The sequence below is a fragment of the Petaurus breviceps genome, unplaced genomic scaffold, assembly GCF_028583685.1.
Source record: "Petaurus breviceps papuanus isolate PSGF00001 unplaced genomic scaffold, PetGlider_PUasm1.0 66, whole genome shotgun sequence".
NCBI classification, from domain to species: Eukaryota; Metazoa; Chordata; class Mammalia; order Diprotodontia; family Petauridae; genus Petaurus; species Petaurus breviceps.
Genome location: NW_027186442.1, coordinates 566,484 through 576,733, shown reverse-complemented (window position 1 = coordinate 576,733; position 10,250 = coordinate 566,484). Strand labels below are relative to the sequence as shown.

Below are 10,250 nucleotides of genomic sequence, written 5' to 3'. Positions count from 1 at the left end.
AAAAGCAATTCTATCCCATATTCCCTCTGTTGAATTCTGGGGTTTACTCGTCTATCACGGTCTTTGTCTATATCAATATATAGTCTATGCCAATGTGTATATATATCGAGAGAGAGAGAGAGAGAGAGAGAGAGAGAGAGAGAGAGAGAGAGAGAGAGAGAGAGAGAGAGAGCTATCTATGGGTGGTCCATCTAATTGAAGGTCTGAAGGTCATGATATAGAAAATAGACATTCTTTATGCACTTGGTTTTTCTTAAGTGAATGGTTAGACCATACTATTTTGAGTAGTTCTGGAGACTAGTCTCTGCTTAAAACAATAGCGCCAAACAAGAAATCACTGATCAGAGGAGGGATCACAAGGGTGGAGGTGTCTTCACTATGGGAAGACTTGGTATAAAGGTAGAAAATTCCTCTGAGTCAGAAGAACCAGAAAGAATTAAAAAGGGACCAAATGAAGTACTAAGTTTCCCATAAAAAATTTGCCAGTAGTGCTCGCTTCGGCAGCACATATACTAAAATTGGAATGATACAGAGAAGATTAGCATGGCCCCTGCGCAAGGATGACACGCAAATTCGTGAAGCGTTCCATATTTTTATAAAGTCCATTGTTCATTAAAAAAAAAAAATTAGCCAGTAGACAATTTGGTCTCCTCCCTCCCTTCCTTCCTTCCTTCCTCCCTCCTTTCCTTCCTCCCTTCCCTCCTTCCTCCCTCCCTTCCTCTCTCCCTTCTTCCTTCCCTCCCTTCCTCTCTCCCTTCCTTCCTTCCTTCGTTCGTTCATTCCTTCCTTCCTTTTCTTCCTTCCTTCCTCCCTCCCTTCCTTTCTTCCTTCTTTCTTCTTTTTCCTTTTTGTCTTTTTTTCTTCTAACTCTGCTCACTTTTCTCTGCATCAGTTCATATGGTTCTTTGCAGTTGCTTCTGAAATGGTTCATTTCATCATTTCTTATGGAACAACAATATTCTGTCGTATATATATGTATAGCATAATTTGCTTGATCATTTCCAATAAGAGTATGATACCATAGCTTCCAATTTGAAGCTACCATGAAAAAGAAATGCTAAAAAAAAATCTTTTTTTTTATACATATAAGATCCTTTTCCTCTTTTTCTGATCCCTTTGGAGTATAGGCCTAGTAATGCTATAGCTGGATCTGAGGGAATGTCTATATAATCCAGTAGCTTTTGGCGAAAAATTACTTTCCAGAATGGATGGACCAATTCTCAGTTCCACCAACAATGCACTAGTGTGTTCATTTTCCCACAGTTCCTCCCACATGTATCCTACTTCATTCTTGAATTCATAGCTGACATTCTTCTCTGGTACAAGGGAAGGTCACATTCCTTGCAGTTTCTTCCTCCCTCTGGTGATTATTTCTCTGAATTTATGTCTGGGGCAAAATAATGCATTGTTGTATATCTCTGTTACTAACCGGACAAATCATTACCTCCTAGTATAATCACTCCAATGATATGATTGATGTAGAGAAGAAAAAGTCTCCTCCTTGCCTCCCAACTGTTTCCTGATATGGGCAAAGAGGTCTTACTCCACAAAATCAAGTTGGACTGTCAACTGCTAAATTGTTTGCTATTTTTTTAATGTAACCAGAGGCTCAAGGACCATTTGAATAAGACAACTCATTAATGGAGACTGATAATGCAATGGTTCTTGCCTACATGAGGGGCAGAGTTGCTGAAAGCTTTGGGGGATAGATCTTGGTTTTCTGGCTTTCAGATTTGAGAAAGAAGTCACGGGGTTCTAGATTCTCTTCAATGAAAGGTCTCTGGAAGGAAAGACTCTGAAAATAAGTAGACACCATGTTTACATTCCTAACCTTAGCTTAGTTTAGATTTGGGGAGATTTCTCCTTGCGTGAGATCTAATATTTTTTTTTACTTTTTATTTCTTTTGCCAAGCTAGGCTATCTTGCTCCCAGGGGAAGAGCTCATTTACTCTGTGTATACTCTGGTATACCTGGTATACTCTTATGTGCATAACATCTCTGATTTCTGTTTGCTATAGATTTGGATAAGTGTGTTTATATTCTATTGGTTATATTTGATCTTTGTGCAACTAGCATTTGGTGGGAAGGAAGACAAGCCTTGGATATGTAACTTGGGGCACTCCTTCCCCATTGAGGGGTTGCAACCAGGGATGTAACTTAAATCTAAAATTATTTTCTTTCAACCAGTGCTGTTAAACTCAAGTAGAAATAAGGGCCACTAAGATAATACATATATATACATGTATGTTGTATATAGATGTATGTGTATATATACACACATATGTATGTATTATTATATGTATGTATATGTATATTGTGTGTGTACATATAGCCCTCTGATGTGCATATTGCCTTAGAAAACTATGTACTAATGGTATTTATGTTCCATATAATTTTTTATTTATTTTATTAAATATTTCCCAATTACATTTTAAACTGCTTCAGGTCTCACTGGGAATGTTGTAACTTTCAGGTCACATATTTGATATCCCTGCTCTAGATGAACAATATTTAGGGGCCAGACAGATGTAATTCCAGACTGGTCCCCTTTGTGGTGCCATTTTCCCATTAGTTCCATTCTCCTACTTCTCCTCCTGGCAGGAATCTAGAGATAACTATTGATGCCTCCCTACGAGCCATATCTAGACAGTCCCATGTAGACCCACAAAACATAGATGGGCAACACATATAAATACTCTTCTGCATGTGGGACATCCAATGTTGAATAATTAATCTCTACCAATGATAAGAGTCATGATATCTGACTTTGAGCTCCTGGTTATATTCATATTGGCTCCTAGGAAGTAATTTATTCCCTCAGCCAATCACAAGATTCTTTCTGTGTGGTACCAGTTGCCTTCATCCAATGTCCAAGGTCCTACAATCTTCTCAAATAAAATAAGATCTTTTTCACATATTGTAGTAGGGTTGTAGGAAAATCCTTACTGCCTATGTTATACTTTGCAATTTCATTAATCTGAGGTGGGAAGGGAAGCTTCTTTATACAATAAATATCATCCAGGGGGATCAGGAAGGACTCTCTAATAACAATAACAGTTATGTGTATCCAGCTGTGCAATAGTCTGTACGATAGCCCATTAATTCTGAAGTTTATATTAATTTAAAATTTTCAAAGCACTATATTTAAATTATCTCATTTGATTCTTACAACAGCCACATGTAGTAAAACTGTAGTTATTCCTGTTTTACAGACTAGGAAGCTGAGAATTAGCAAAGTTAAGGGGCTTGCTAAGTATTACATAGCTAGTAATCATTAATATTTATGTAACATATTAAGGTTGGCAAAGTACTTTGCATGCATTATCTCACAACAATACTATGAGGCGAGTGCTACTATTATCCTCATTTTGTAGATTAGGAAACTGATGCTGAGAAAAGTTAAGTGATTTACCCAGGGTCACATACCTAAGAAATTTCAGAGCAAGATTTGAATTCGTATCGTCCTGATTCTAAGTCATGTGCCCTCTCTGCCACTCAGTAGTTTACTTCAACTTAGAGGTATAGTAATAGCAACATAAACAATAGTTACCTACATAAATGTAAAACTTCAAATTCAATAGTAATTAAAATATATCTGATCAATTTCAAAATAACTATATGCTCTGAAAATGGGAATTTTCAAATGTTAAAATATTTGCATTCATTAAAAGAAATATTAGAAATGATTCTGCATTATGCCCTTTTTTGTAATATACCCTGAATAGTCATCTGCCTTGAGGGTAGAAAGGGGTAAGTAGGAAAAACGGCATATGTTATAAATTTTACCTTATAACAAAATTATTTTAATATTTCTCTCTAGTGATGGCTAAGCAACAGCTAGAATGAAAATCTTCCTTGTCACTTTGGACCTCATACATCACTTTGCTTTGCATTTGATTAATGTATTAAACATGTAATATTGTGTAAGTTCAGAGATATCAAACACTCCATCTCAAAACACTCCCAAGTACTGCCAAACCAGATTAAAATGTAATTGGGAAATAGTTAACAAAATAAATAAGAATATGATAGAACATAATGTTAATGTGTGTCTTCTAAGTCAATAGATGACTTCCAATTATTCTTATGTACAGTTTTGTAGACCCCATTTCTATTTGAATTTAACACTACTGGTCAATTTATCCATGTCCTTCATTAAAGTTCTTGTTGCATCATAGAAGTGATCCTCTATTCTCAAAAGCCAAGCCAGCAGGACCTATCAACTTGAAAGGGCTTTGAGAATGGCTAGGTTCTGATTAGTGGGAATAATGGATCTCCCATGTGGTCACATGACTTCAAATTCATACTATTCCAAATAATAATTACATAAAATATGATAATTGTATCAATCCTAATGGAAATATGCAGTGCAAAATTTGAATAATTCAACCACTTCACCTAGGATTCCTTATTAGAACTAATAATGACCTAGCAATATATGGGCCTAACAATGGGCTGAATGTCTCTTACTTAAGGACCAGCCTAGCTAAATACTTGGCTTGTCACCAGGAGCTGGCCAGAAGGTGATCAAGTTTTTTGGCCAGAAAAACTCATGATACCCCAACCAAAGTAGCAAGGAATGAAAATTTGCACTGAAGGAAAAGTACCTGCCATGATGTTATCACAAATCTTTTTAAGTTTTGAGGTGCTAGACTGCAAATTCCATGATGGCAAAAGCTCTTATTTCAACTGTATTTTCCCCTGTCCCCAGCCCAGTTCTGTACAAAAGGTACTTAATACAAGATTGATGAAAAAAAACCTGGGAAACATCAAATAGACCAATTTAACTTGATCATAATGTGTGAGAGTGTAGTAGAGTAAAATCGCTCCCTTACTCAATACTCCAATGCATCCCTGTTAAATTAAGGGTTAAAGAGAAACTCCTATTTGGCATTCAAATTCTTTCAAACCTGGATCAGATCTACCTTTCCAGGCTTATTTTCCTTTTCCCTCTTCATGTACCCCTTATTGCTTTTCCCCACACATTAGACTTCAACTCCCATCTCCTGGCCCTTGCACAAGTTGACCACTATTCCCCAAATTCTCACCCATTTGATCTGTGCCTCTTAGACTCCCTAGTTTCCTCCGAAGCTAAGTTCAAGGGCCACCTTCTATACAAGGCTTTTCCTGATTCCCCCAGCTGCTAGTGCCTCCCTCAACAACACCCTATTATCTTGAATTTATATTCCCCTCCTTGAAAAGACCATTTCTTTTTTGTTTCTATATCTTCAGATATAGTCACTATAGCATAGTGACTAGCTCAAAGGTGGTACTTAATAAATGCTTATTGATTGAAAGATCAGAAAAAAATAGATTGGAGCCAATTGCATATGGTTCTAAATGCCAAATAGAAGAGTTTGTGTTTTATCACAGAGACAACATGCAGCCACTTGAAGTCTCTTAAGCATAGCAGTGTTGTGGTTAAATCTGTGCTTTAGGCATTGTGAACTGTTGAAAACCAGTTTCACTATTAAGACCCCAGCCCCTAGAACTCATGTATGCTGAGGTTCAACTACCCAAAAGACTACCTACATGTTTGTTGTGGCCCAGAATTCAGTTTTCTATGTTTCTGCCCTTCATTCCTTAAGAGTCAATTTAGAAAATACCCTCATCTCAGTAGTCCAGATCAATGGTATCAAACTCAAATCAAAATAGGTGCCTGCTGGTTCATACTGGCTTAGAAAACCATGAATTAACATTATCTGTATTGCATAATATTTTTATTTCTTTTGTTAAAAATTTCCCAATTACATTTTAATGTGGTTCTGACTACCTCTGGGAGTTTTATAGGCTGCTTGGGGCCAGCTGGCAGTTTACTACCCTTCTTCTTTACCCCAATGGTATGTCCCAGTCTCCTATTAGTACCATGTCAGTTCTTTGTAGAAAGTTATGTCAGTTTGAGTTCTGAATGTCTTAGAGACTGGGACTGTTGCATGTCAGAGGAATTCACCTGCCTTTGTTGCTGAAGACATTGCCTGCCCCCTCCCCCCCCCCCTGATTTTCATTTATGTTATGCTATTCCCCCTCCCCTGGCTACCACCCCTATGTGGTGGTGCTGTTCTTCCAGAATAGTTCCCTCCCCATTTGCCCTGCAAGCATACACTTTGAGCCCAGGTCAGAGGATGGTTTGGAGAGGGGAGAACCTAGAGGCAAAGAGACTAAGTAGGAGTCAATTGAAATTGTCAAAGAGAAAAAAGATGAAGGCCAGAATCAGGATGGTGCCCTTATGACTGGAGAGAAGGGAATAGATGTGAAAGATATTATGGAGGTAAAGTGAATGAAACTTGGCTCCTGCATCTGGAGGCTGAGGGAGAAAAGAGAGTTGAGGATGATGCTGAGGTTGAGAATCGGAACCACTGGAAAGACAGTGGTGCCCACAAAAGAAGAAGGAAAGTGGGAAAAGAGTAGGTTTCCAAGGAAAGAAAAACAGTTCTTCCGGGTGCATATTGAGTTCGAAATGTCTATGGGACATCCAGGTGATGAAGTCTAGTAGGCAGTTGGTAACGTAGGACAGACTGAAAGCAGTCCTCTGATTCTGATTGTGTTGCTCACTTGAATGACACATTTTAACCCTTAATTGTCTTTTCTCTAGATTAGTTGAATTATTGCAGAAAAGTCATTTACTTCTCTGGGTCTCCATTTATTCATCTAGAATTCAGAGAATTTTAGTGCTGGAAAAGAGCTTAAGGGCTATACAAATATCAGCTATATAGGCTTATTTGTTCATACAAATAGATGATAATGGTATTTTCTGAATTTTCCCCTTTTATTTTGTGATTAATTTTTAAATAAAATCACACCCAAAATATAAAAGTAGAGTAATTCCTTGTACACGATACATTGTTAAATGCTTGTGCAAATTGAATAAAGGTATCCATGTAAAATTTATCAATAATTTACCCCATGCTCCCTTCATAGCTCTGTGGTTGAACATTCATTCACATGTATATAAAGTCAATTGGTTGTAATACAAAGGATTCTGGGCTTGGATACAGAACTCTTGGGTTCAAGTTCCTTCACCAGGCAAGTCGCTGAGTTTTTTTCATCTGTGAAATGGGAGTCTAAACAAAGGGATATTATGAAGGGATTCTTACTGAGGTAGAGGCCTCTGAGTTCCCTTTCAACTAAGATTCTGTGATATTGGGTCATAATCCTTTTGGTACTTACTTTGTGGGTCCTTGAGAAGAAAAACTTTTTAAAATCTCAAAATACTATAGAAGTGTGAGCCATTTTTATTACACAGTTGTAGTAAATGTGCAGACTGTATTCCCATTTCTGCTTTGCATTATTTTGTATAGGTCTTTCCATATTTCTGAACATTCCTCATATTTGTCTCAACATCCTTTTAAAATTGTGGTGAAGGAAACTGGGCACAATATTCTAATAAAAACATAGAAACTCTGCCAGAGTCCCAAATGGAGTGAGAGTTTCTTTTGGAAAAGTTAAACTTTGAGAAATCTCCAAAGATCCATTCGAGGCCAACTGGCTCTTAGGAACTGTCACCCCTCCCAAATTTCTAACCACTTCGAAACCACAATGCTCCTCCCCCTTCGCGGCCCTCCTCCTCATTCCACAACCCGCCCAATTGGACAGCAAATTTAAGAGGTATTTATCTATCTCCCTCTAGCGACAGTCAGATTCAGAGAGTGTTTAAAAAAAAAAAAAAAAAGAGCAGTGACCTGAAAGCTAAACGGAACTAATCCTAGTAAGTTTGGTCCACGACTAATTCAAATGCAAGTGGCTACCGAGTGGAGTGTTTGGAGGAAAACGCCCCCTGCTCTCATTTGAATGGTTGGTTTGGAAAAGTCTGAAAGCATTTAAGTCGTGGCCATTTTTCTGTGACATTCATGGAAAGAATAGTGGGAAGGAGAGAGAAGAGGGAAAGGGAGAAGGATGAGGTGGAGAAGGGGGGAAGGGAACTTAAGGGAAGGGGCAGACACAGACAGAAAGAGACTGAGACAGAGACAAGGAGAGGCAAAAAGACCTAAAGACCATAGAAAGGTCTGGATTCGCCGAACTTGGCAGCACTGGGCTTCCAGAGATACACGTAGCATATGGTCGCGCTAAGTTGTAGAACAATCAGAGAGAGATGGAGAAAAATACATCCCATACACCTCCCGCCTTGTTTCTCTCTCTCTGTCTTCTCTTCGGGCCAGGAGAAGAAATTAGAGAGTGGTGCTAAAGGCGTATCAAGAATCAAATGAGTTAACTTCTGTAGAGAGCTTTGCAAACCTTAGAGTTTATATACGTGCTAATGCTAATAATGATAATAGTAATTGAAATGGAGGTAATACTGGTGGAAACAGTAGAAGTAATAGTAGTTAATATCACTTCTCGGCCTTCTGGCTAAGATCAAGTGGCTTGCTACCTCTACCAGCCAGGGACGCTACTGCTGCTGCGACTGCTGCAGCTGCGTCCCCCTCACTCCACTCATCTCTGTCTGAGTGACTTGCAGCACCTGACAATAAGTAGTCACAGACGTGTGTGTGTGTGTGTGTGTTGCGCGCGTAAGTGCATGTGTGGGTTGGGATATCAGAGCTTCTCGCCCAGCCCCCAGCCCCTTCCCACCCCCATAGCCTAATGCTGCAGAGACCCAGCACCCTCGGCTGGGGGTGGGAAATGGGGGGTGGGTAGTTTGCAGAAGCAGCGGAACCAGTTCTTTTCTAAGCTTCCGGCCAGCTTTGGTCAAGTGCGCCCGCCTCTAAGCTGACTGGGGAGATGATGGAAAGGGAACTTCCATTTGAGAACAAAGCAATTTCCCCACGCACTCCTAGCCCTAAGCCTCGCGCGTCCCATGCCACGCTTCAGCCCCTCCGGAACTTGGTCCGGACTGTCCAACTCGAGAGTGGGATGGGCAATTAGATTTGGACGGCTAGAACTGGACGATCCCGGTCTCCGACGCTAGAGAGCGATGTTTAGCTTCTTCACGGGGCCTTGACGGTATAATTGAGAACTAGGACATTTGCGTGGAACAAGGTGGAGGGAGCGGGAAAGGGACGGAGGGGGGTGGGGGAGGGGGGGGTGCTAGGGGTTTTAGATCGGGGAGTGATGGGACGGGATGGGACGGGATGGGACGGGGTGGGACGAGACGGGACAGGACGGACGGGATAGGACGGGATGTGGGGAGCGCTAAGGACAGTTTTATGCAATGTATTATCAAACATCTTGAAAGATGTGTTTTTGTGCAGGGAATGCACCTAAGTCTTCACTACGTATTTTGGAGGCTGAGGAACTTGGGGGTTAGGGTAGGTTAGAGGAGGCAAAGGGATAAAGAATGGCAACTTTAAGTCTTTAAATTGCAAGCCGTCATCTCAGCCAAGTGAACGAGGGAGGGAAGGAAGAACGATATCCATATGGAGAGGAGGGAGAGGTTTTCATTCGACCCAGGTTCCCGAAACCCTGAAATCTCTGTTGAGAGTTTCCATCTCGGTTTGTTTACTGAAGATACATTCTCTCCGAGGTTTATGTTCACCACTACCACCACCATCACCCACCATCACTACCAAGTACACACATTAAATTTTGAATTAGAAACCAGCTTGTCTTTTCGGGGTCGAAGACATAGCTTTAAAATGTTTTAAAACCAAGGGAACCAAAGTGTTACTTGAAATGATTTTTGCTTTGCAGCTTTCCATGCTTTTACAGAGGAGCTGATGAAAATAAATGTAGTGCACTTTCTTTCTTTTTCTTTCTCTTTTCCTTCCATCCTTTCTCTCTTTCTCTTCCTTCAAAGAAACAAACACCATTCTCGTCCCATTTGTTTTTCCATTCCTAATTGAGGCAATGATTCTCAAATTATTTGTTAGCCACATTAAAGGAGGGAAACGGGACAAAAGGTTATTTGAATTTTAAAAAACATTTTGGCAGATTAGAGAAAAAAAAGGTGAATGGCTATCTTGGATTTTTACTTAGGTTAGGTGACAAATCTTATAATGAAATATGCTTATGGGGAGAAATATTTATGTTTGCTTCTGCATCCCAGGAGGAAAAAGACATAAAGAATAAGTACACATAAAGTCTAAATAGTTTATGAAAAGTGATCATTACCAGGTCCTTGTTTTGCAGGCTGAAATAGATTTGTCCTATAAGAGGACAAAACATGAATTGTAAATGCTGGACCAAACTGCTTTTCAGGAAGCTCCAGATAGCCTAGTGCCTTCAGTTTGTTTGGTACTACATGCTTATCTACATAGTAAGTATAGTAGCTCTGTTTTAAAATTCCTTCTGTTATGTAGAATCCACTAGTCCCT

The 10,250-nt window shown here is 39.6% G+C and overlaps 1 non-coding gene across 1 annotated transcript; it reads left to right on the top strand.

Moving 5' to 3' along the window:
- Positions 1–488: 488 nt before the first annotated feature.
- Positions 489–595, top strand: LOC138173890 (U6 spliceosomal RNA). The gene has a single exon (XR_011171563.1). It is a non-coding gene; the product is annotated as a U6 spliceosomal RNA (small nuclear RNA).
- Positions 596–10,250: the final 9,655 nt, after the last annotated feature.